Below are 25,421 nucleotides of genomic sequence, written 5' to 3'. Positions count from 1 at the left end.
CCACAGCCTTTTTGCACTCTGTGCTCGCTGCGAGACTGGGGTCTGAACTGTGCTCCCCACCTGCACCGGAGAGTGCTCTGGGTGCTAGTCAGCGGTCTCTAGGATCTGCAGAGAGTCTGAACACTCCTAGCCCAGACTTGAAGGAACTACCCCAGAGAGCTGTCCTGGCAAAGGCAGCCACCTGAAGTGGGGTTCCCTGAACCAATATCGCTAGTGGTTTTAGTGGCATGAGGGTGTGGAGACAAGTGGGCGCTTTGGGCAACCCCTGAGACTGTGGCTGGGAATGGGCCCTGCCTGTGGGAGATTGCATGGCTCAGCAGAGTTTGTAGAGGAGGAGCTGGTATGTTCTGGACCACCCGGAGGGGAGCAGACTGAAGCTACTCTCTGAGGCAGAGGTCTAGGTACAGTTTGCTTTCCACTAAACCTCCAATAAGCCTCAAAAAGTCACCAAAGAACAAAAACTTCCAGAGAACAAAAGCCTATAAACCTGGTTTCCACAGAGCCCAGCCCCTTGATAGGGAGCAGAAGGACTCAACCCAAGCAAGACTGACTGAAAAACAATGCGGCAGGCCCCTCCCCCAGAAGCCAGTCAAAAGAATGAGAGGACACCACCACAGGGTCCCCATAAAACTGTAAAATCCCAATATCAGAGGAAAACAATATATTAAGCTCCCGGTATTGCCCTAAAACCTGTATATTTCATAGATACAACTTTTATTTTTCATTTTTTCTCACTATTCTTGTTCTTTTAAAATTTTTTAAACCTATTTACCATTACAACTAGAAGTTAATACAACATATTCCATAATAACTTTTTAACTTAAGTTTTTTCATACATATACCTGTATTTTTCTTTTTCTTTTCTTTTTTTTAATATACATATAGATACAAGTTTCAAGGCAATCTTCCTTCCCTAAACAATACTACCCCTATATATTAACCAGTTTTACTCTCCCTTTATCTCTGGAAATTTGAGTCCTTTAACAAAGATATCAAGATACATCTAGGAAGAATCAAATGTCCTTGCCCACTTTGAGGATTTATAACCACTCTCCCATCTTTTTCTTCTGTCCATGTTTCTGTGTATTTGTTTTTATTCTGGTATTATATAAATCTCATCCTTGAGGTCCATTTTGGCTGGGTTCTTTTTTTTTCTTGTCATTTACTTTCGTCAGTCTTTTTGTTTGCCCGTTTGTGTTTGTATACCTTATAAATCTTACCTTGGGGGGCTATCTGGCTGGGTCTTCTCTTTTTTTTCTGTCTCTCTTTTTTTCTCTCTCTCTTTTTCTTTTTTCTTTCTTTTTGGTGGTGACTTCCAATTGCTCGGAAGTGTTTCAGGGTGCACCTTGCCTGGATTGCAGTTGATATATTCAGCTACACATCCCCTCAATGGCTTCTTACCAAAATGACTAGAAGGAGGAACACCCAATGAGGAAAAATTCAGAGAGTGTGCTGTCTCCATCAGAGCTACTGGCTATGGACATAAACAGTATGTTAGAAAGGGAATTCAGGGGCACCTGGGTTGCTCAGTGGGTTAAGCCTCTGCCTTTGGCTCAGGTCATGGTCTCAGGGTCCTGGGATTGAGCTCCACATCGGGCTGTCTGCTCAGCAAGGAGCCTGCTTCCTCCTCTCTCTCTCTGCCTACTTGTGATCTGTCAAATAAATAAATAAAATCTTATAAAAAAAAAAAAGAAAGAGAATTCAGGGTAACAATTATCCAGGCAACGACTAGGTTGGAGAAAACCATTAGTGACAACATGGAATTGATTAGGATAGAAGTGAAAGCTGCCTGGGAAGAAGTTAAAAATGCTATCAATGAGATTGAGTCTAATCTAAATACTCTAACATCTAGGGTAACCGAGGCAGAAGATAGAATTAGTGATCTAGAGGACAAACTGATGGAGAAAAAGGATCAGGAGGGGGACTGGAACAAACAGCTTAGAAGCCATAAAAACAGAATTAGGGAAATAAATGATGCCATGAAATGTTCCAACACCAGAATTATTGGGATCCCTGAGGAGGAGAAAGAAAAAAGACTAAAAAATACAGTTGAACAAATTCTCCATGAAAATTTTCCCAATCTGGGGAATGGAACCAGTGTTCATGTCCTAGATGTAGAAAGAACACCCCCTAAGATGAACAAATCTAGAAAGACATCAAGGCACTTGATTGCAAGACTGACAAATCATAATTTTAGGCAAGAGCTTTTGAGAGCAGCTGGGGTAAGAGATTCCTTATGTACAGTGGAAGGTCCATCAGAATAATGTCAGACCTGTCCACAGTAACCTGGCAGCCCAGAAAGGGCTGGCAAGACATTCAGGGCACTAAATGAGAAGAACATGCAGCCAAGAATACTTTATCCAACAAGGCTGACATTCAAAATGGATGGAGAGAGAAAGAGCTTCCAAGACTGGCAAGGTTTAAAAGAGTATGTGACTACCAAGTCGACACTACAAAAAATATTAAGGGGTGTTCTCTAAAAGAAGAAAGAACCCAAGAGTGTCAGAACAGAAATTTACAGAGACAATCTATAGAGACAAGGACTTCACAGATAACATGATATCAATAAAAACGTATCTTTCAGTAATCACTCTCATCATGAATGGCCTAAGCACTCCCATAAAATGGCACAGGGTCGCAGATTGGATAAAGCAACAGGACCTGACCATATATTGTCTACAAGAGACCCATTTGGAACCCAAGGATACATCCAGACTGAAAGTGAAGGGATGGAGAAGCATCTTTCATGCCAATGGGCCTCAAAAGAAAGCTGGGGTAGCAATTTGCGTATCAGATAAATTAGATTTTAAACTGAAGACTGTAGTCAGAGATAAAGAAAGACACTACATCACTCTTAAAGGATCTATCCATCAAGAAGATCTAACAATTGTAAGTATTTATGCCCTCAATATGGGAGCAGCCAACTACATAAGACAACTGTTAATCAAATAAAGAGTCATACTGATATGAATACATTAATAGTAGGGAATCTTAACATGGCACTCTTAGTAACAGACAGATCATCCAAGCAGAAAATCAATAAAGAAACAAGACCATTGAGTGACACATTGGACCAGACGGACCTCATAGATATATATAGCACCTTCCACCCTAAAGCAACAGAATACTCATTTTTTTTGAGCACACATGGAACTTTCTCCAGAATAGACAACTATTGGGTCACAAATCAGGGCTCAACTGATACGAAAAGATTGAGATTATTCCCTGCATATTCTCAGACCACAGTGCTTTGAAACTGGAACTCAAGCACAAGGAAAAGTTTGGAAGGAATTCAAACACTTGGAAGCTAAAGACCATCTTGCTTAAGAATGTTTGGATTAACCAGAAAATCAAAGAAGAACTTAAACAATTCATGGAAACCAATGAGAATGAAGACACTTTGGTTCAAAACCTATGGGATACAGCAAAGGTGGTCCTAAGGGGGACATACATAGCTATCCAAGCCTCACTCAAAAAAACTGAAAAATCCAGAATACACCAGCTCTCTTTACACCTTAAAGAACTGGAGAATCAACAACAAATTAAGCCAACCCCAGACACAAGGAGGGAAATAATTAAGATTAGAGCAGAGATCAATGAGATAGAACTAAGGATGCAATAGAACACATCAACAAAACTGGAAGCTGGTTTTTTGAAAGAATCAATAAGATTGATAAACTATTGGCCAAACTAATACAAAAGAAAAGAGAGAGAACCCAAATTAATAAAATTATGAATGAAAAAGGAGAGATCACGACTATCACCAAGGAAATAGAAACAATCATCAGAAATTATTATCCACAGTTATATGCCAATAAGTTAAACAACCTAGATAAAATGGATGCATTCCCGGAAACCAAAAACTTACAAAACTGAATCAGGAAGAAATTGACAACCTGAATGGACCAATATCTAGTAACAAGATTGAACCAATGATCAAAAACCTCCCAAAAAACAAGAGCCCAGAACCTGATGGATTCCCTGGAGAATTCTACCAAACATTCAAAGAAGAAATAATACCTATTCTCCTGAAGCTGTTTCAAAAAATAGAAACAGAATGAAAACTTCCAGACTCTTTTTATGAAGCCAGCATTAGCCTGATCCCCAAATCAGGCAAAGACCCCACCAAAAAGGAGAATTTCAGACCAATATCCCTGAGGAATATGGATGCCAAGATTCTCAACAAGATCCTAGCTAATAGGATCCACCAGTACATTAAAAAGATTATCCACCATGACCAGGTGGGATTCATCCATGGGATGCAAGGGTGGTTCAACATTCACAAATCAATCAATGTGATAGAACAAATCAATAAGAGAAGATAGAAGAACCACATCGTTCTCTCAATTGTTGCAGAAAAAATATTTGACAAGATACAGCATCCGTTCCTGATTAAAACTCTTCAAAGAACAGGGAGAGAGGGAATATTCCTCAACTTCATAAAATCTATGAAAAACCCACAGCAAATATCATCCTCAATGGGGAAAAGCTGACAGCCTTTCCTCTGAGATCAGGAACATGACAAGAATGTCCACTCTCGCCACTGTTATTCAACATAGTACTAGAAGTCCTAACAACAGCGATCAAACAACAAAAAGAAATAAAAGGTATTCAAATTTGCAATGAAGAAGTCAAACTCTCTCTCTTTACAGATGATATGATACTTTATATGGAAAACCCAAAAGACTCCACCCCCAAACTACTAGAACTCATGCAGCAATTCAGTAATGTGGCAGGATACAAAATCAATGTACGAAAATCAGTTGCTTTCTCATACACTAACAATGAAAATATAGAAAGGGAAATGAAAGAATTGATTCCATTTACTATAGCACCAAGAACCATAAGATACCTGGGAATAAACCTAACCAAAGAGGTAAAGGATATGTACTCGAAGAACTACAGAACACTCGTGAAAGAAATTGAAGAAGACATGGAAAGATGGAAGAGCATTCCATGCTCATGGATGGGAAGAATAAACATTGTTAAAATGTCTATACTGCCTAGGGCCATCAATACTTTCAATGCCATCCCAATCAAAATTCCACGGCATTTTTCAAAGATCTGGAACAAACAATCCTAAAATTTATATGGAACCAAAAGAGACCCCAAATTGCTAAGGAAATGTTGAAAAAGAAAAACAAAACTCGGAGCATCACGTTGCTTGATTTCAAGCTTTACTACAAACAGTGATCACCAAGACAGCATGGTACTGGCACGAAAACAGACATATAGACTAGTGGAACAGAGTAGAGAGCCTAGATATGGACTCTCAACTCTATTGAGGACTCTGTGGTCAAATATTGACTCTATGGTCAAATAATCTTTGACAAAGCAGGAAAAAATATACAGTGGAAAAAGAAATTTCCTTCAATAAATGGTGCTGGGAAAATCAAACAGCTATGTGTAGAAGAATGAAACTCGACTATTCTACACCATACACAAAGATAAACTCAAAATGAATAAAAGATCTCAATGTGAGGCAGGAATCTATCAAAATCCTAAAGGAGAACATAGGCAGTAACCACTTCAACATCGGCCACAGCAACTTCTTTCAAGATATGTCTCCAAAGGCAAAGGAAACAAAAACGAAAATGAACTTTTGGGACTTCATCAAGATCAAAAGCTTCTGCACAGCAAAGGAAACAGTCAACAAAACAAAGAGGCAACCCACGGAATGGGAGAAGATATTTGCAAATGACACTACAGACAAAGGGCTGATATCCAAGATCTATAAAGATATCCTCAAACTCAACACACACAAAACAGATAATCATTTCAAAAAATAGGCAGAAGACATGAACAGACACTTCTCCAAAGAAGACATACAAATGGCTAACAGACACCTGAAAAAATGTTCATCATCATTAGCCATCAGGGAGATTCAAACCCAAACCACATTGAGATACCACCTTACACCAGTTAGAATGGCCAAAATTAACAAGACAGTAAACAACAAGTGTTGGAGAGGATGTGGAGAAAATGGAACCCTCTTACACTATTGGTGGGAATCTAAGTTGGTGCAGCCACTTTGGAAAACAGTGTGGAGATTCCTTAAGAAATTAAAAATAGAGCTACTCTATGGCCCTGCAATTGCATTACTGGGTATTTATCCCAAAGATACAGATATAGTGAAAAGAAGGGCCATCTGTACCCCAATGTTCATAGCAACAATGGCCACAGTTGCCAAACTGTGGAAAGAACCAAGATGCCCTTCAATAAATGAATGGATAAAGAAGATATGGTCCATACCTCCAACAGAAAGGATGAATACCCAACTTTTGTATCAACATGGACAGGACTGGAAGAGATTATGCTGAGTGAAATAAGTTAAGCAGAGAGAGTCAATTATCATATAGTTTCCTTTACTTGTGGAGCATAAGGAATAACATGGAGGACATTGGGAGATGGAGAGGAGAAGTGAGTTGGGGAAATTGGAGGGGGAGACAAACCATGAGAGACTGTGGACTCTGAGAAACAAACTGAGGGTTTTGGAGGGGGAGGGTGGGGTGAACCTGGTGGTGGGTATTCTGGAGGGCACGTATTGCAATGGAGCACTGGGTGTCGTGCATAAACAATGAATTTTGGAACAATGAAAAAAATAAAATTAAATTTAAAAAAAGGATGAAAAGAAAAAAGAAGACGTTTTTACAGGATTTCTTTTGTTATATATAGTAAGTTATATATTTATAAACTATGTTCTCACAATGAGAATAGGCCTGTTAGGTTGGAGTTATTGATGATCATGTATAGTCTGTGATTATTTTTTAGTTTGTAAACAAGTGAATGAAAAGTTAAGAAGAAAAACATTCTACTTTATTTATTTTTAAAGATTTTATTTATTTATTTATTTATTTATTTATTTATTTATTTGAGAGAGAGAGAGAGAGAATGCACACACAAGCATGGGGAGGGTCGGGGAAGAGGAAGAAGCAAGCTCCGTGAGGCAGGGCTTATCCCAAGACTCTAGGATCACAACCTGAACCAAAGGCAGACAACCAATTGAGCCACCCAAGAGCCCCAAAGAAAAACAATTTTAGAGCAGGGGTTCCTTAGTCAATGACAGAGTTTTCACTAGTCAGTTACAGAGTTTTCACTGGTGTTCATAGCAAAATGAGAGAAAAAAGAATATAGAAAGTTTTTCAATTTTAATTTATTTATTTTTAAAGATTTCATTTATTTATTTGAGAGAAAGAGAGAGACAGATAGCAATAGAGAGCACGAGGGGGAGGTGGAGAGAGGGAGAGGGAGAAACAGACTCCCCACCGAGCAAGGAGCCGAAAGGGGGTATAATCCCAGGACCCTGGGATCATGATCTGAGCCGAAGGTAGACACTTAACTGATTGAGCCATGCAGGCACTCTAGTTTTGTTTTTGTTTTTCAAGCTACATTATTTAGAAATTATGTCCTTTGTGGTTTAAAACGTGCTTCCTTTTATGAAATAATATCATAGTAGATTGTGTTAGTTTGCAAGGGCTGCTATAACAAAATACTACAGACTGGGTGGTTTAAATAATGTTTCTCACAGTTCTGGAGCTAAAAATCCAAGATCAAGTTATCTGCAGGTTTTTAAAAAATTTGTTTGTTTGCTTGTTTTTTGAGATTTTATTGTGGGAGAGCACAGTTAGGGGAGTGGCATGCAGAGCGAGAGGGAGAAGCAGGCTACCTGCTCAACAGAGAGCTTGTTGCTGGACTCCATCCCAGGACCCTGGGATCATGACCTGAGCTGAAGGCAGAGGCTTTAACCCACTGAGCCACCCAAAGGTCCCTGCAGGTTTGTTCTTTTTTCTGAGCCCTCTCTTCTTGGCTTGCTGCCTTCTCAGTGTGTCCTCACATGACCTTTCTGTGTGCACAAACACCCCTGGTATTTCTGCCTCCTCTTATGAGGATGGCAGTCATATGGGATTAGGGCCCCACTCTACAGCTTCCTTTCAACACATTCACTTCTTTAAAGAACTTATTTCCAAATAAGGTTACATTCTAAGGTGATGAGGATTAGGACTTCAGCATATGAGTTTTGGGGTTATACAATTTAGTATAAAGGAAAACTTTGTTTTTCCTTTTTCTTAGATGAAACTTTTTTTTTTTAACAAATACAATTTCGTGTTTGTTCCCTTAATTTTATTTGAATTTTTACCTTTTTGTCAAATAAAAAATCAAAGCCAGCTGTTTAGGGAATTATTTCTATTAAAATTTTACCACTTCAGTAAAATGTGATTTGGCATTGTTACTATACTGCAAATTTTTGCTTCAAAATAGAAACAGAGTAATTTTTTAAGGCATGTTTTAAATTTTATTGGAAAATAAAGTGTTTATTCAAAGAACATTAAAAGACTAAGGACCGGGGGCGCCTGGGTTGGCTCAACTGTTTAAGCAACTGACTCTTGATTTTGGCTCAGGTCATTATCTCAGGGTTGTGGGATTGAGCCCTGCTCTGGACTATTTGCTGGGGGTTGGAGACTGCTTACAATTTTCCCTCTTCCTCTGCTCTTCCCCACTCATTAAAAAAAAAAAAAAAAAAAAAAAAAAAAGACAAAGGACCTGTGTGGGAGTTGGTGTGAAGAGAAATAAATCTCAAGCTCAACTGGGCTGGGCTCTTCTGAGATTGGGGGGTCTCAGGGGAGGCCTGGTTGGGGTGCCGCTGGGTCTGGTAGAAGGTCAGGAAGCAGTCAGAGAGCACCAGGCCTCAGTGCGGAACTGGGGCCAGTGGTGGAGGTCAGCCTCGGCAGCCTCAGCTGCTCACCAGATACTTCCTGGGGGGTGAAGAAATAGAGCACGTTAAGTTAATAAAATGAACGTTTGGGCTACAGTTGCCTGTCATAAGGCTTGTGTGGCCCAGGTGAGCCCTCAAACAAATACTAGACTGAACAAAAGAATTTTTGAATCTAAGAATCAGGTTTTTAATTTTTCCCCCTGTTTTCCACCAGACTGATTTACAGCACAGATGATTTTGAGTGCTTGTTGAGGGGCAAACCGCTCCCACTCCTGCAGTCCACTTTGTTTTTATTACGGATGCACTTCCCAGTTGTTGACAAGATTGAGACCAGCTCTTGTTCACTCTTCTCTCCCATGATGGCCTGAAACCTCCAAGTAAGAAATGAGAAATAGCTCCACTAGATTGTGAGTTTATGATGGGTCACGCTCTATATAGCACTTCCTGTACTTGCTCTCTTGTAACTTAGCAGGACACCTTTTATTCTTAAATACTTACATACTTTCCTGAAACCAAAGTTTATAAAGGGAGGAAACTGTGCTTTGATAATGTAGTTTTTCTCTTTGAATGAAAAGTAAGGCGAAACCTGGACAAGTTTTTTTCAATAATTTGTTTGAATTCTCCAGTGTGTCTAGCAACTATGGTCACACGTATGTACAACAGCACATTTTCAAAGCCATTTATTTCTGGGTTATGGCTTAACTTCATGACATAGCAAACTGATGATGAAAAGAATTTTATTATTGAGTTCTTTTTTTAAAAAAAGATTTTATGTATTTATTTGACAGAGAGAGCTTGAGCGGGGAGAAGATCAGAGGGAGAAGCAGACTCCCCATGGAGCTGGGAGCCCAATGCGGGACTCGATTTTGTGACTCCGGGATCATGACCTGAGCCAAAGGCAGTTGCTCAATCAACTGAGCCACCCAGGTGCCTTATTATTGAGTTCTTAAGTCAGATCTAAATGATGAAGATAATTTGATTCTCTCATATTTGATATCGAATGATATTGAATGAGTGAATGATAATGAACAAGACACATTTCTTTAAAACATTATTATGTGATATTGTGCTAGCATTTGTCTAAGATATAAAAATCCTTAAGTCATGTTTATGTTCTCAAGTAGCTAATAATCTAGTGAAATAAGACAGGCACATGAATGTTTTATAGTTAACAGAAGCATATCGAATTAGTTTAAAGAATGTGTTGTGTTTAGAATATTCCTGGCACATAGTAATCCCTGTGTGTTAGTTACTATTCCTACTATATTATTAAGTAGGTATGCTCTAAGGAGTGAGCCAGCCAGCCACCCTGTTACTGTAACAAATAACAGAAGTGTGGCCTCTGTTCCCTGGACCACTCCTCTATCTCAGAAGCATCATTTCTTGCATGTCTTTTCTTGGATATCTTGTGCATTTACACACATACAAGTATTTCTTTTCTTTTCTTTTTTTTTTTTTTAAGATTTTATTTATTTGACTCAGAAACAAACTAAGGGTTTTGGAGGGGGAGCACTGGGTATGGTGCATAAACAATGAATTTTGAAACACTGAAAAAAAATTTTAAATTTTTATTTATTTGAGAGAGAGAGCGAGAGAGCGCACGAGCAGTGGGGAGGGGCAGAGGGAGAGAGAGAGGCAGACTCCTTTTTGAAGGGGGGAGCCTGACTCAGAGCTCCATCTGGGGACCCCGGGGTCATGACTTGAGCTGAGGCAGACGCTTAACCGACTGAGGCACCCAGCGCACCTGTATTTCTCTTCTTTGCGTAGATGGCAGCGTACTATTTACAGTGCCGCACGCCTTCATTTTTTCAGTTGCTGTATCTTGGAGCTTTTTCCTTTTTAGTGCATTAGTGCTAACTTGTTCTTTGTAGGTGCTTTATAACATTCCATGGTGTGGATGAGCCACACAGTTTATTTAACTTGTCCACTATTCTATTTGATACCTTCCAAGGTTATTTACATTTTTTTATAACAGTACAATGAATAGCTTTGCACATAATATTTCTTGCATGTGAAGTACACTGGTAGGGTAAAAAGCTAGCACCGGAATGGATCAAAGAGTACTTACGTCCATTTCGGATTTGATTACCATATTCTTAAACAAACAGCTGATGCAATTTGGCAAGTTTTAAAGATCTTAGGGTCATTGGATTGGAAAACCCAGAAAATAGTGTTTGTTCATTGCGATTGTTGCCTGCAGGGGTTTTTTTGTTTGTTTTTTGTTTTTTTTTGCTTTTTAAGTCTAGGCCGTATTTGTTGAGTAACTCAGCTTGAAGCACTGTGTTTATGCAACAACTTACCCAAAACCTTCCCAGACCCCCTTATATCAGGGGGTGACCAAGATATAAAACAATAATAAAACCAGAGTACACTTTTCTTCCAGTAACTTCTCACGGAGCCATGGGGAGAACAGAGTGTTTTATCAGTGTTAAAGCTTCCTGCTTTCTGGGTGTCCTGAGTTGCTGAAATGTAATTCTGAAATATTGTTGCTCCTTTAAGCAACAGGCAACTCAACAGAGCAACTCTGAAGAACCCAGACAGAATCCATAATTTCCTGGGATCCCGAACAGTTTCTAGTCCCGAGTGAAGAGAACCCTGCCTGTCAAAAATACGTCCCTGGATGAGCAAATTAGAAATGCAAAAAGACTTGAAGCTATTTCTTGTAAAAAGCGAGCTGGATAAGAAGAAGATAACATTGTTTTCCTGCTTATGAATTTTCATATCCTTTCTGGGCCCAGATCTGATGGTGGTTACAAGATCAATCACAGCAGCAAGTGCCGATGACTAATGCAGTTACCGAGAGGGGTCTTTAATTTCCTGAAGGCAAACACCATTACCCGCCACCTCCACAGTGAGGATGAGGAGATGCCAGGACCACTGGGGAGTCAGTGATGGAAGAAATTATAAAACTGATGCAATTACTGAGAAAATGATGAAACGTGTCACAATGAAAGGCTTCAGTTCCCTTCAATTTCAAGTTTTGTGATATGCATCAGTGTGGCTGTGTCTGCAGCATTATTACTTCTCAGTTGCCTATGTCATCTCACCCTCTTTGAGAGAGAAAATTCTGCAGCAGGCAGCTCATTCTCATCCTTTCTCCTCCCATCCAGGGTCTTTCATTTCTTTGTTTTCGCTTGGACAGTTTCTTGTATTAATTAGCTGCCCCGCGTGAATGTTTTCATAGTGGAAGCTAGGTTAGGTTTATGGAGAACTAGGTCTTTCTCTTGTTCTAACGTGTGGGATATAGGGAAAAATCACTTGAGCTCTCAGATCCAGTTTCTTCTGCCTGTGGTTGGAATCTCCCCTTTGTAGAACACAAGGTCTCTGCCCACGACCAGGTCCAGAGCTGGCCCGCTTCTGGCCTCCATTGGCCCCATAGGTGTGGGCCCGAGAGGGAGTGTGTGGTTTAGAAGTCGAGGACTAGTGAGGACAGGGAAAGCAGAGAGAGAGGATGTGTCTTCTCCATCCTTCTGATAACTTGTTCTTCCTTGATGTTGTTTTTTTTTTTTTTTTTAAGATTTTATTTTTTATTTTTGAGAGAGCATGAGCAGTGGGGAGGGGAGGGGTGAGGAGGGGGAGAGATTGAGAGAGAGAGAAGTAGACTCCTGCTCAGCAGGGATCACCTGGGCAGATGAAGACAAGAGAGTCCATTAGAGTAGGGGATGTGTAGGGGGAAGAATTATGTGTCTCCACCAGCAGCAGCCAGCTAAAAATGCTGGTTTAGAAATAAAAATGTGACACTCAAAAATTTAGAAATAGTAACATCTAGGTGGCTCAGTTGGTTGGGCATCTGCCTTCACTCAGGTCATGATCCCAGAGTCCCAAATCGGGCTTCTTGCTCAGCAGGGAGTCTGCTTCTCCGCGCACCACCACCCCCCTTTTGTGCTCTCTTTCTCTCTCTCTGACAAATTAATCAGTACAATCTCAAAAAAAAAAAAAAAAAAAGGAAAAGAAAATTTTAGAAATAAAACCTGATGTGGGAGAAAAAAATGCAGATGTGAAGGTTGTTCATCAGATAATACTTAAAGAGAAGAGATTGGCTATATGGCCTGAGGCAAATTATTTACTTTTATTTCTTTGAGCCCATTTCCTCTCTTATAAAAAGAGAAGACATAAAACTCATTGTACCAGGAAGTGAAATGAACCCAGGAAAATTGTGAACCCAAACCAGACTGTTCTGGTTTTAATTTTCCTCTTCTGGTCTAAAGTCAAGGAATCAGGGATCTATGCATCAGGGCAAGGACATGACATTGGCAGACATCCACAGTGATTTCATCCTTGGTGAAAATATGTGGTTAAGCGGTATCTCTGTAGAGAGGACTTAACCATCAGTATCACCTTGGGCAAGTTCACTAACGTCCTTGTGCCTCAGTTTCCTCATCAGTAAAATGGGATAGTAAATACCTTGATGTAGGACACAAATATTAACTACTAAAATATTAACTATTAATAGTAGCCATTGGGAAAGAAAGAGAGTGACTAAAACTTTTTTTCCAGCACCTTCTCAAACTTTAGAATGGCGCTCCAGCATCACTCAGGAACTTCATACAAAGGCAAATTGTGGGAGCCCTACTTAGATCTACGGAGTTAGAATCCATGAGGGATAAGGCCCAGGACTCTGTTTGGATTCTCTCTGGAATCTCCATGGGATCCTTATGGATGCTGAAGTTTGAGCAATACTATTTTAGAACTTTGCTCCCCAAAGTGTGGTCTAAAGCCCAGAATCATCAGCATCACCTGGGAACTTATTAGACATGAATCCAGAGCCCAGTCTGATACGCTAAGTTGCAATCTGCATTTTAACAAGATCCCCAGGTATTTCTATGCATGTTAAATCTTGAGAAGCACTGCCCTAGAACTGTATTTCTAATACAGTAGCCACTAGCCTTAGGTGGCTCTTTCAATGAAAATTAAATTAGTTAAAATGAAATAATATTAGAGATGCAGTTCATTAGTCACACTAGCCATGCTTCACATGCTCAACTGCCACATGTGGCTAGTGGTTACTATTGGACAGTATAGATCACAGAACTTTTCTATCATCTTAGAAAGTTCTATTGGATGGTGCAGCTCTAGAATAATTATTCCAGGGCTTTTTTTTTTTTTTTTGTAGGCACAGAGCATCTAGATGGAGCAAATTGCCTGGGATAAGGATGACAAACTAATGTTTAAAAAAGCCAGGCAGGTGAAGTAAATGAGTGAAGTGTGTCAATTATAAGAGAACAATGAACATAAGCACATAAGCACAGTGGTCATTGGCCAGTGATACTCAACCTCTGTGCTGGGATTACCGTCGGGAATACTGGGGACTCTGTAAACTGGGAAAGCAGGTTCCAGCCGATGGTTACCATGAAAGAGGTTAGGCTCTGGCTATCCTAGACAGTTTTATTTTTGTTTAGGGAGGTAGAAACCTGGATTTTTATGTGGGTCTTAAATTTTGATTACTAAACAAACACCTGATTCAGTATTACCAAACACCTGATTTGACCTTGGTGTTGTGGCCTGAAAATCAAGCTGTGTGGTTCTGCCTTGCCAAGATCAATTGTTTGCCTTATGTATATCTTCCTTTATTGTCTCTATCATTTCTTCTCTTCTTTTGATTCCATCTTTGCTTTCTCTTTCCTTTTGTTCTTTTCTTTCTCATCCTCTAATTGTCGTTTCCTTCGGTAAGCATTTGAATGCTCTGTGCTGGGAACTGAGGATACAAAGATGAACCAACATTGTCTCTCTGCCTCAGACAGCCCAGTGTTTAGTGGGATACTCAGACATGAACTGAGGAAAAGATAGTGAAATTTGTGGGATGCCCCAGTAGTGGTGTGTCCAAAGCCCTGCAGAGTGGTAAATAAAGGAGTGAATCAACTTTGACGTGGGAGAGGTCAGACAGGTCTTCACACGTGTGTGGACATTTGAGTTGGGTTTTGAAGGATGTGCAGGAGTTTTACACAGTGAAGAGCTGAGATAGGAGTGGGAGAGAGTATTTTTTAGTGGGAGGAGCACCTTGGAGACTTGACAATGCTTGGTTTGTTTGGAAAGAGAAAACTTCTGGATAGCTGATGTATAAGGTATAAAAAGTTATTTACCAGAGTTCTCTGTTCTCATAGTCTGTCGGGTAGCCACTTCCCACCACCATTTGGGCCACTTGCCTCTACCCTCAGGCTCTTCTTACCACAGTCTTGTGTCCCCTGAATCTAAGTCTTCCTTTTGAATCTTCTCCCACCCCCTACTGTCTTTTCATTCCCTCTACTCCCCTGCCTAGATCTCCCTCCATCCATTTAAAATTCAGAGTTCCCTTTATATATTCAAAATCATCCAGTGCTCAACTAATCAGAAGGAGAATAAAGATGCTGAGATTGTTAACTCACCTCTTAGGAAGGTGGTTTAAATGTCAATGACTCTGAGAAACTTATTTGAATCCTGATTCAAGCTTAGTGTTGAAAAACACTGAGAAAACTTGAGAGATGATTGGAAATTTGAATACTAACTGGATATTAATAATTGATATTTTTAGGTATGATAATGATATTATAGTTGTGTTGAAATAAGTTCTTATTTTTAGAGATGCATCAGATATTTTTGGATGAAATTATAAGAAGTCTGAGGTTTGCTTGAAAATAATATAGGAGGAGAGAGAGTAGATGAGATTCAGATGAGACAAGACTGGCTGTGTATTTATAATTGTTGAACCCAGGAAATAGCTACATAGGGTTCATTACACCAGACTCTATTTCTGCATATGTTTGCATATGTATTATGTTTGAAATACTGCATGATATTGGTTGAATTGAGTCCTTCAAAAAGATGTGTTAGGGGCGCCTGTGTGGCTCAGTCATTAATCGTCTGCCTTCAGCTCAGGTCATAATCCCAAGGTCCGGGGATGGAGCCCTGTTTCGGGCTCCCTGCTCAATGGGAAGCCTGTTTCTCCCTCTCCCATTAACCTGTTTGTGTTCCCTCTCTCACTGTGTCTCTCTCTGTCAAATTAATAAATAAAATCTGTAAAAACAACCCCCCCAAACCCACAAAAAGATGTATGTTAAAATCTTAACTCTTAGAACATCTGAATATGACCTTATTTGGAAAATAGGGACTTTCCACATGATATCAAGCTAAAATGATAGGGTTGGTCCTAATCCAATATGATTGGTGTATTTTTATAAGAAGAGGAAAACTTACATGGTCAACTAATATTTGACAAGGAAGCCATGAGTACTCAATGGGGAAGGAGTAATTCTTAATAATCAGTGTTGGGAAAACCGGATGACTGCATGCAAAAGAATGAAATGATATCTCTGTCTTACACACTCACAAAAATGAAGTCGAAATAAATTAAAGATTTAAACATAAGATCTTCAACTGTGAAACTCCTAAAAGAGAATATAGGAAGAAAACTCCTTAACATTGGTCTTGGCAATGATTTATTTTGGATAGGACACCAAACATAGGCAACGGAGCCAAAAATAATAACTGGAACTATATCAAACTAAAAAGGTTCTGCTCAGCAAAAGAATCAATAAAATGAAAATATGACCTACAGAATGGGAGAAAATACTTGCAAGTCAATTCCCAATAGTGAGTTAATATTCGAAATATATAAAGAACTCATACAACTCAATAGCAAAAACCTCAAATGATCCTTTTTTTAAAATAAAGATTTTATTTATTTATTTATTTATTTATTTATTTATTTGTCAGAGAGAGAGAGAGGGTGGGCTGCAGATAGAGGAAGAAGTAGGCTCCTTGCTCAGGACTCGATCCCAGGACTCTGGGATCATGACCTGAGCCAAGGGCATATGCTTAACTGACTAAGCCACCCAGGTGTCCTAACAGAAATAATCCTATGAAAAATGGGCAAGGGAACTGAATAGACAGTTTTTCAAATTTGTATCTTTATGCACTCCTATGTTTATTGCAAGATTATTCACAACAGCCAAGATATGCCAAGATATGACAGATGACTGTCAACAGATGACTGGAAAAAGAAGTTATGATACACACACACACAAACACAGGCACACACACATGCACACCCATGCACACACATGGGAATATTATTCAGCCATAAAAGTGAAGGAAATCCTGCCGTTTACAACAACATGGATGAAACTTGAGGGTATTATTCTAAGTGAAATAAGTCAGACAAAGAAAGACAAATGCTATATGATATAATTCATATGTGGAATCCAAAAAAGCTGAACGCATAGAAACAGTAGAATAGCACTTACCAGGGGTTGGGGTGGGGGTGGGGAAATGGGATGTTGGTCACAAGGTACAAACTTCCAGTTATGAGACAAATAAGTTCGGGGGACTCTAATATATAGCCGGTAATTATAGTTAATAATACTGTATTGTATACTTGACAGTTGTTAAGAGAGTAGATCTTCAAGGTTCTCATCACAAAAAAGAAATGGCAATTATGTTACATGATGGAGGTGTTAGCCATCACCACTGGCGGTAAGCATTTTGCCACATACAGGTGCAAGATATCAACACATAGTACACCTTTACTTTATGCAATGTTGTATATCAATTACATGTCCATAAAGATGGGAAGAAAGAGGGGGGTTTGGACAGAGACACACAGGGGGATGCCTTCTGACTGGCAGAAGCAGAGCCTGGAGTGATACAGGGGCAAGCCAAGGAATGTCAAGGACTGATGGCCAACACCAGAAGCTAGGAAGAAGCAAGGAAGAATTCTCCTTTCCAGCCTTTGGATGGAACATGATCCAGCTTACACCCTAATTTCTAGTCTCCAGAACTATGGGGGAATAAATTTTTGTTGGGACAAGTCACACAACTTGTGACTCTTTGTTATGACAGTCCATGGAAACTAATAACTTCTCAGTAAAGTGAGGGGCTTGGGTTACACCAGGAAACCTTCCTTATCTACCTCACACGGGCTCAGGTGCTCCTTTTCCACCTGAATCAACCTGCTCCTACTGTACCAGGCATCATCCCATTTGTCCCTGGTTACCATCTGTCACTGCCACAGGATTGTGAGCTCCTTGAGGCAGGGACTGTTTTGTTCACCACTGGATCCCCGTGCCAAGTCCCCAGCTTCTCACTTAGTAGATGCACGACAGAAGTAACCTGTCACAACAACACTGTATTTATGGTAAATCTGTAAAATGGGTGGCAGAGGGGTGCCTGGGTGGCTCAGTAGCTTAAGCGACTTCCTTTCCGCTCTGGGTCTTGGGATCAAGCCCTGGGTGGGGCTTCCTGCTCAGCAGGGCAGTCTGCTTCTCCCATCCACTCTCCCACTACCCCTGCTCCTGTGAGTGCTCTTTCTCTCTCTAAGTAAACAAATAAAATCTTAAAAAAAAAAAATAGTGTGGCAGAATTTCCCTTTTGGAGAGATACAGAAGAAGCCATTTGTCTGCATGTAACTATTTTAACTCTTTGGACTCTGCCAGGTCCCTCTCTTCCGTATCCTCTTTGGGATCAGTGTTTGAAAGTCTCCCTCATCCTTTCTCCCCTTCCAGAGGCTCCACCTCACTGTGTTTGACGTTAGAAATACATTTGGTACAATGCCCAAAACTGTGCTGAGGATAACTAACGTGCTCGCCTGGGGTAGATTTTTTTTTTTTTTTTTTTTTGGACTGTGTCAAAAGTTTCGTGCTTTTTAGTGATGAGAGTTAAGCCTTACAATTGGTTTCAGAGAGGAAACAAGAAAGAGGCAGAGTACTATCGGTGTTTAACAAGGCCTTCGAAGAAGGATTTTTCTTTGCTCAAGGGAAGACATCAGAACTGCAGATATGCATGTACAGTTGAAGCCCTGAAGAAAAATGAGCCAGAAAAAGCACTTCAAACACATGTAGGTTGGTTTCTGCAGTGCCTATGGAATGAGATTTTTTCCTTAGGAGTGTTTCCATTTCGGAAATAAGGAAAATTTCGTGATGCAAAGTAACCATGTGAAGAATGTATAATCTGTTATACAGCGATTTTAGCAGAGTGATACATTAAGACAGGCATGTTGTTGGACTGGTTTTACAAACTGCCTGGCTGTTTCTCTATATGGTGGTTTTCAGGATTGTTTTTACTCTAAATTTCTATGCTTCTTTGAGTAGAATCTTTTCTATTCCACTTTCAAAATAATTCAGAGTATGTTCTACCCAGACTAAAAGTTTATGGAAGTTATGACAATGAAATGTAAAGCTTTTTTTTCTCCCAGCAGTGTATTTGCATGGCCCTCAAGAAGTTTTCCTTCAAATCTTTAAGGTAGAGTCACCATTATTCCTCAGATGGCCACAAGATGGCAGCTTTGGGCTAATAGTAGTAGAAAGATCCACCCAAAAAGCATTTGCTGGTTGCTGTGATGGTGCAAAAAGACTCAAGACCTGGTTGTTTCTTGGCCTATCCATCTCCACGGTGTGCTTCCCAAGTTTTATATAAGGCAGAGTTCTGGCTATCTGTGTTGGTCCCTCAGACCCACCCTCTGCTGTCCTCAGCTGCAGAGGCTGACCAGTTACATTTGGTCAATGGGGGAGGCCCAGGCAGGGAACAGAGGGGGCAGAAGAATGACGAGGGACAGTTATCCCCCTGCAGGATCACCTTGCACTACTTGTGTCCCCTAAAGGGAGGTCACTGCTCTTCTTTTCAGAATGTTTCTTCTGGGTCCCGGTGGCTGCTTCTTCCCCTCTTGGGAATGGTAAAAGCTTTTCTGTCCCCTTGGGGTTTTCCTGGACCTTCTCCTTACCTTTGTAAATTGTTCTGGGAACAGTGAGTAATACGCTTTCTTTCAGTGGCAGTCTTCTGATCTGTTGACCTCCCACACCTGAATAATAATAAAACCTACATTGTACTTATTTATTTATTTTTAAAAGATTTATTTATTTATTTATGTTTAAGTAGTCTCCACCCCCAACGTGGGGCTCAAACTCATAGCCCTGAAAGCAAGAGTCGCATGCTTCACTGACTGAGCCAGCCAAGTACCCCAAACCTACATTTTATTTATTTTTTTTAACTTAAATTCAACTAGTCAACATATAGTATATCATTAGTTTCAGATGTGATGTCAGTAATTCATCAGTTGCATATAACACCCAGTGCTCACCACATTACATGCCCTCCTGAATGCCCATCACCCAGTTACCCCATCTGCCCAGCCATCTCCCCTCCAGCAACATTGTTTTTTATAGCTAACAGTCTCTCACGGTTTGTCTCCCTTTCTGATTTCTTCCTATTCAGTTTCCCCTCCCTTCTCCTTTGATCCTCTGCACTATTTCTTATATTGCACATATAAGTGAAACCACATGATAATTGTCTTTCTTTGATTGACTTATTTTGCTCAGCATAATACTTTCCAGTTCCACCCATGTCGATATAAACAGGAAGATTTCATCCTTTTTGATGGCTAATATTCCATTCTTTATATGGGCCACATTTTCTTTATCCATTCATCTGTTGATGGACCTCTGGGCTCTTTCCACAGTTTGGCTATTGTGGACATTGCTGCCATGAACACTGGGGTGCAGGTGCCCCTTTGAAAGCATTTTCAAATATGTGGAAAGCATAAGGGAACTGTCATATACTTAACTCTAAGAAGGAACATTGTATGGAAAGTATTTTCAACTAACATCTTCTTGCATGAAGATAGAAGCATAAAACATACATTTTAAAACAGATACAAGTGTTTTGATACTTTTATCATTTTTAGAAAGTGACTAGCTCTCCCCAGATCTGCGACATTATAGAAGAGTAGTAACTGGGTAATGTTACAGCTCTGTGGGGGGGTTTCACTGGAAAGACGAAAACTTCTATTGTAATTTTCCGGTGCCCAAACATTCGCCCCAAGAGAGAGGCAGGCAGAGAGAGAGAGAGAGGGAAGCAGGCTCCCTGCCGAGCAGAGAGCCCGATGCGGGACTCGATCCCAGGACCCTGAGATCATGACCTGAGCCGAAGGCAGCGGCTTAACCCACTGAGCCACCCAGGCACCATTGTTTTTGTTTTTAAATGAAGCTTGAAAAGCACTGGGGAGGGGGAAACAAAGGATAATTTAGAAAGACATACTACTTGAAGGTGTATTGATATATTAATACATGTTAGAAAAGAGTGGCTCAGGAAGCCTCAATCTGCCTGAGCAGTGGTCATTTTTCAAGCCTGGATGAATGTAAACAAAAATCAAATTGTCACAAGTAGATCTGAACGATATATTGGCTAATTTCCATGGCAAAAAGAACAAGAAAAGCAATAGATAAGAGGGTGTATGAGGCTCTTTGCTTGCATTTTAGAAATAAATTCGTTTCTAATGAGAATGCATCGTCAGAGAATGCACAGCAAAGCAGTGGGGACTGTGCTGTATTAATGTAGGTACTGAAAAAATTCAAGTCTTTCATCTCACCCCTGAAATGTTCTTCAAGTAGAAGTAGTAACCGAGAGTGGGTCCCATGGACCTCCCATCACTCCCTTGCCTTTTAAATAACCTTTGTCATGCTGCAGGGAAGTTTCCAGACCTGCATTCTTTGTAATCCAGTCTTTCCTGTCCTTTTTTATGACCAGAGGCAGTGAGTACTACACCCAAAGAGCATTTGAGTCAGTAGGGGCTGTAGTCACAGGAATTATTATTGAAGCGTCTTGAATTCTTAATAAGAATTCATGAAGTCCAATAGTTTCTGGTAGAATATGGAGAGAAGGACAGAGAGAGGAAACAGAAGTAGGAAGAAGAGACTGTTTCCAAGAACTAACTCATTTGGGATGATTTTTTTTTTAAAAGATTTTATTTATTTAGGGTGCCTGGGTGGCTCAGTGGGTTAAAGCCTCTGCCTTCAGCTTAGGTCCTGATCCCAAGGTTCTGGAATCGAGCCCCTCATTGAGCTCTCTGCTCAGTGGGGAGCCTGCTTCCTCCTCTCTCTCTCTCTGCCTGCCTCTCTGCCTACTTGTGATCTCTGTCTATCAAATAAATAAATAAAATATTTTTAAAAAGTCTTTTTTAATAAAGATTTTATTTATTTATTTGACAGAGAGATAGATAGACCAGGAACACAAGCTGAGGTAGTGGGAGAGGGAGAAGCTTGCCTCCCACAGAGCAGGGAGCCTGATGCAGGGGTCGATCCTAGGATCCTGAGCTGAAGGCAGATGCTTAACAGCTGAGCCACCCAGGTGCCCCTCATTTGGGGCATCCTTAGCCCTTGTTTTTCCCTAGAAATGGAATAGATTAGCAAAGGGGAGAATTTCTTTTTCTTTTTTCTTTCTAGGGCATTTGTTTATACTTTTATTTGTTATCCTTTTCAGTTTTATTGAGGTTGGACCGTATTTTTAGAACTGCTAAACCACTGATTTCTTGTGTCCAGTTCCTGATATCTGCACAAAGGGCTGACTCTTCTCTTTCCATTCTGCATGACAGTAGATGACTGGGACTGAGATCCCTGTTTTCGAAAATGTCATGGATACGAGATTTTCTTTAAAGCATTTTTTTTTTTGTAAAATCAAAAGATTTGAAATAATTTTGATCGTCATAAATAGGGATTTGGTTAGATAAATCATGTTATTTTTATTCTGAGGCAGTGAGCTCTAGTTGCTGAGGGCATTTCAGTTAGCAGAGGCCATTTTTAATGAGAAAGCTATTTCTACCGAAAGATGTGCAGGATATATTTTAAAATAACAAAATAAGGTTCAAGACATTTTATGTAGTGTGCTAACATTTGTATAAAAGCTATGTATATTCTTGCATGTGCATAAAGAAAAAAAAGATGAGAAACTGGCCATTGGTGGTCTAGGAAGGAGACGTTGGTGGCAGGAGGCGGGGGGGAGCCCTTATGAATTTGAACCATGAGACTATCTTACCTATTCAATAAGCAGTTAATGTGATTTAATTAAAAATTGGGATGAATTGGAGTTGGAAGAAGGAATGTCACACAGGCTGGGAAATTATATTTGTAAAACCAGTAATGAACTACAAAAGACATAAAGAAAACCCTCACAAAAAATCAGCCCAGCTAGGAGAGAATGTCAAAGTAACGACATGCCTCTGAGAGAAGGATCTCATAAAGTTCTAAACACGTCCTCGGCCAGAGGAGCTCCGGGCGGCTTTGTGCATCAACTCCCAGGGAACTTGCTCAGTTCAGATAGTCTAGTTCAGAGAGACAATAAAGCATAAAAAATTCCACTCCAGTAATATGAATTAATAGCCTCTTTTGTTCCTGTCCAGGGGCTTCCTCAGGATGATCCCAGACACCTTTATGAAGGACCTGCTCTGGGTAAAGAGGAAAGGAAGTGACAGCACGCGATCTCTTCCTCCACTCCCCAGCAGTAAACCAGCTGTGACCTGTTTTGAGGGTTAAAGGAGATAATGTATGTAAAGCACTTACCACAGTGCCTGGCCTATGGTTGGAGCTCAGAAAATGGCAGTTATTCCTGCACCGTGAAGTAGGAGTAATAATTATTATCACTTAGTAGATAAGGAAATTAGGTCTTAGAGAGGTTAAGTCACCTGCCTGAAGTAACACAGCAAGAAAGGTAAGGAGCCTGGTTTTGAAATCTGGTGGCTCTGGGGTTCATTTCAGCAGCACATATACTGAGATTGGAATGAAACAGAAGAGATTAGCATGGACCCTGCACAAGGATGACACACAAATTCATGAAGCCTCATGGTTCTGACTTCAAAGCCCTTGTTCTTCCCACTCCCTCAAGGCACTTCACAAATAAACCTGCCAATGCGTATTCGAATCACATCCTAAGGTTCACGGTTTTGTTTGCAACAGCAGATACAGATAGAGCATTTATTTTTTTCAGAGCAGTAGCCTATGTTTGCAAACTACAGAAAGAGGATCTGCACCCTATCAGTCTCTTTAGTGAGTAGAACATAAGAGCATAATGCACAGGAGAAGATTCTGGAAGGTTCTGGGCTCTTCTGATGTATTGAGATAAAATGATCTTAGAAAACATTCACTCCCAGTTTTGCCTTATGTATTTTTATTGATGTCTTTTCTTGGTATCTTCATGTTAATGAAAATCTCAAGATTTTATAGCTATGTTAACTAGTCTCTTAACAGTGTCACAGTTAATCATATCTTAATATTATACTTGGAAAGACCTTTTTATTATACTGGGGTGAGTCCTCTGGCCGCTGGGCCAAATCCAGCCTGCTACCTGCCCTTGGAAATAAAGTTTATTTGGAACATGATCACACTCATTTGTATATGGCTTTTTTCCATGCTGCAAAGGCAGAGTTGAATAGTTACACAACAGAAATTACATGACCTGCAAAGATAAAAATATTTACTAGCTGACCTTTTATAGAAAGTTTGCTGATCTCTGCCTGAGAGTCATGTGCAAAAAGTAAGCATGAAAAAAAAAAAAGTAAGCATGGCCTTTCTGTGCTCCAACATTCTAACACACATTATTTCAAAACACTAAGTCTCTTTCCACTGATATATATGTCTTCACATCTGGAAGCTAAGTCCCTTTCACATAGATACCATCTCTGGGAATGACTTGTGTTGTCAGGTAAACTGTGTCTAAAGTTCCCTCACTAGACAAACACTCTGAGAATCTTAAATGAATATGAATATGTCTGGGGGGAAACATATTCCCTAAAAGTCTTTGGGGACAAATGTGGTGTCAAGGAACAAAGGACTCTAAGATCCCTCCCATGGGACTGTGGGACAGGAGCTAACCAGGTAGGGGGTGTGGCCAATCTCAGTGCCTGAGTGAGCTTACCAACCCCTGACTCTTCTCTACCCCTGACCTCAGGCAGCAGACAGTAGAAAGAGCATAAAGCCCACGCCCCGGGCCATGCTCTCTGTTCCTGGAGTCTTCTGAATGGCCTAGAGATGTCAAAGGAGACCTGGCCTTGCTTTCTCAAGCCTCCCAAGCAGCTCAATGCCAGACAAAAGCAGTGAAGGTACATGTAAGTCTATCATATCCTGTCTTTAGGTCTCAGAGTCCAATCTCTGAAAGCATGTCCCCAGACCTAAGACAAACGAGTAGATACTGGGGACAGAGGAAATACCTCGTTTAACATGACATCTAGTCTATTAGCTTGGGTGAACTTGACAGATCAACTTCATGGAGGCTGGGAAGGAAACTAGTCATTATAAGAAGAGCTGAAGGCTTTAAGTTTTTCCAACAGTGTTTCAAATAGAACACGTCATCTCAAAATACCAATATCAGATCTTCTCTCTCTAACTCTGCAGGGGCTAAGACTTAGCTGTCTCTTTTAGTTGTCTGCATTCTAGTCTGCAGCGAGGGCCTAAGATCCAGTGTTCTGGGGGACATGGCACACTTGAGAGCAAGATCTCCAAAAGTGGGCCTGGGGGGCTTGTCAAAACCGGAAAGGACTTGGAATACAAGTTTACACATGTCCTCTGCCAGCCCTATCTTTCAATCCTTTTTTTGCTGCCTCAGTAAACAGCACTGCCTCCATTAATGAAACCTCTGGAGATGAACCTCCTTTACAATGAACATGATGTGTTAAAACAAAATAACAGCTTCATAAATCACACTAAACAGTACTGCAATATATCAGGTGGCTCTGGTGCGATATTCCTGCTGATCTATGCAGTCAGGGCACAAATCTCTCCGGGCACAGTTTTGATTCATCTCCCAGAGCTGAAGGAAAACAGAGTGTATCCACCCTCATTAGAGACTTTATCTCCCACTACTTCAGATATTCTGAGACCTCTTGCTCTCTGACTTTCCCAACCACAAATTTTGTTCAACAGAATTATTGATTGAGGGCCCCTCAATCGTCTGCCTCCCTGGCTCCAAGGGAATC

At 40.4% G+C, this 25,421-nt stretch overlaps 1 long non-coding RNA gene and 1 other non-coding gene across 2 annotated transcripts; one reads left to right on the top strand and one right to left on the bottom strand.

Annotated features, from left to right (window-relative positions):
- Positions 1–1,405: 1,405 nt before the first annotated feature.
- LOC116573283 lies at positions 1,406–15,411 on the bottom strand. Its single transcript, XR_004278689.1, has 3 exons — positions 15,398–15,411; positions 5,830–5,835; positions 1,406–1,517 (listed from the first exon to the last, which is right to left on the bottom strand). It is a non-coding gene; the product is annotated as an uncharacterized LOC116573283 (long non-coding RNA).
- A 7,786-nt stretch (positions 15,412–23,197) lies between these two features.
- On the top strand, positions 23,198–23,302 carry LOC116573790. Its single transcript, XR_004279000.1, has one exon. It is a non-coding gene; the product is annotated as a U6 spliceosomal RNA (small nuclear RNA).
- Positions 23,303–25,421: the final 2,119 nt, after the last annotated feature.

This window comes from Mustela erminea, chromosome 14 (assembly GCF_009829155.1).
Source record: "Mustela erminea isolate mMusErm1 chromosome 14, mMusErm1.Pri, whole genome shotgun sequence".
NCBI classification, from domain to species: domain Eukaryota; kingdom Metazoa; phylum Chordata; class Mammalia; order Carnivora; family Mustelidae; genus Mustela; species Mustela erminea.
The sequence above is the reverse complement of the archived record's forward strand: the minus strand, read 5'-3'. Positions and strand labels throughout refer to the sequence as shown.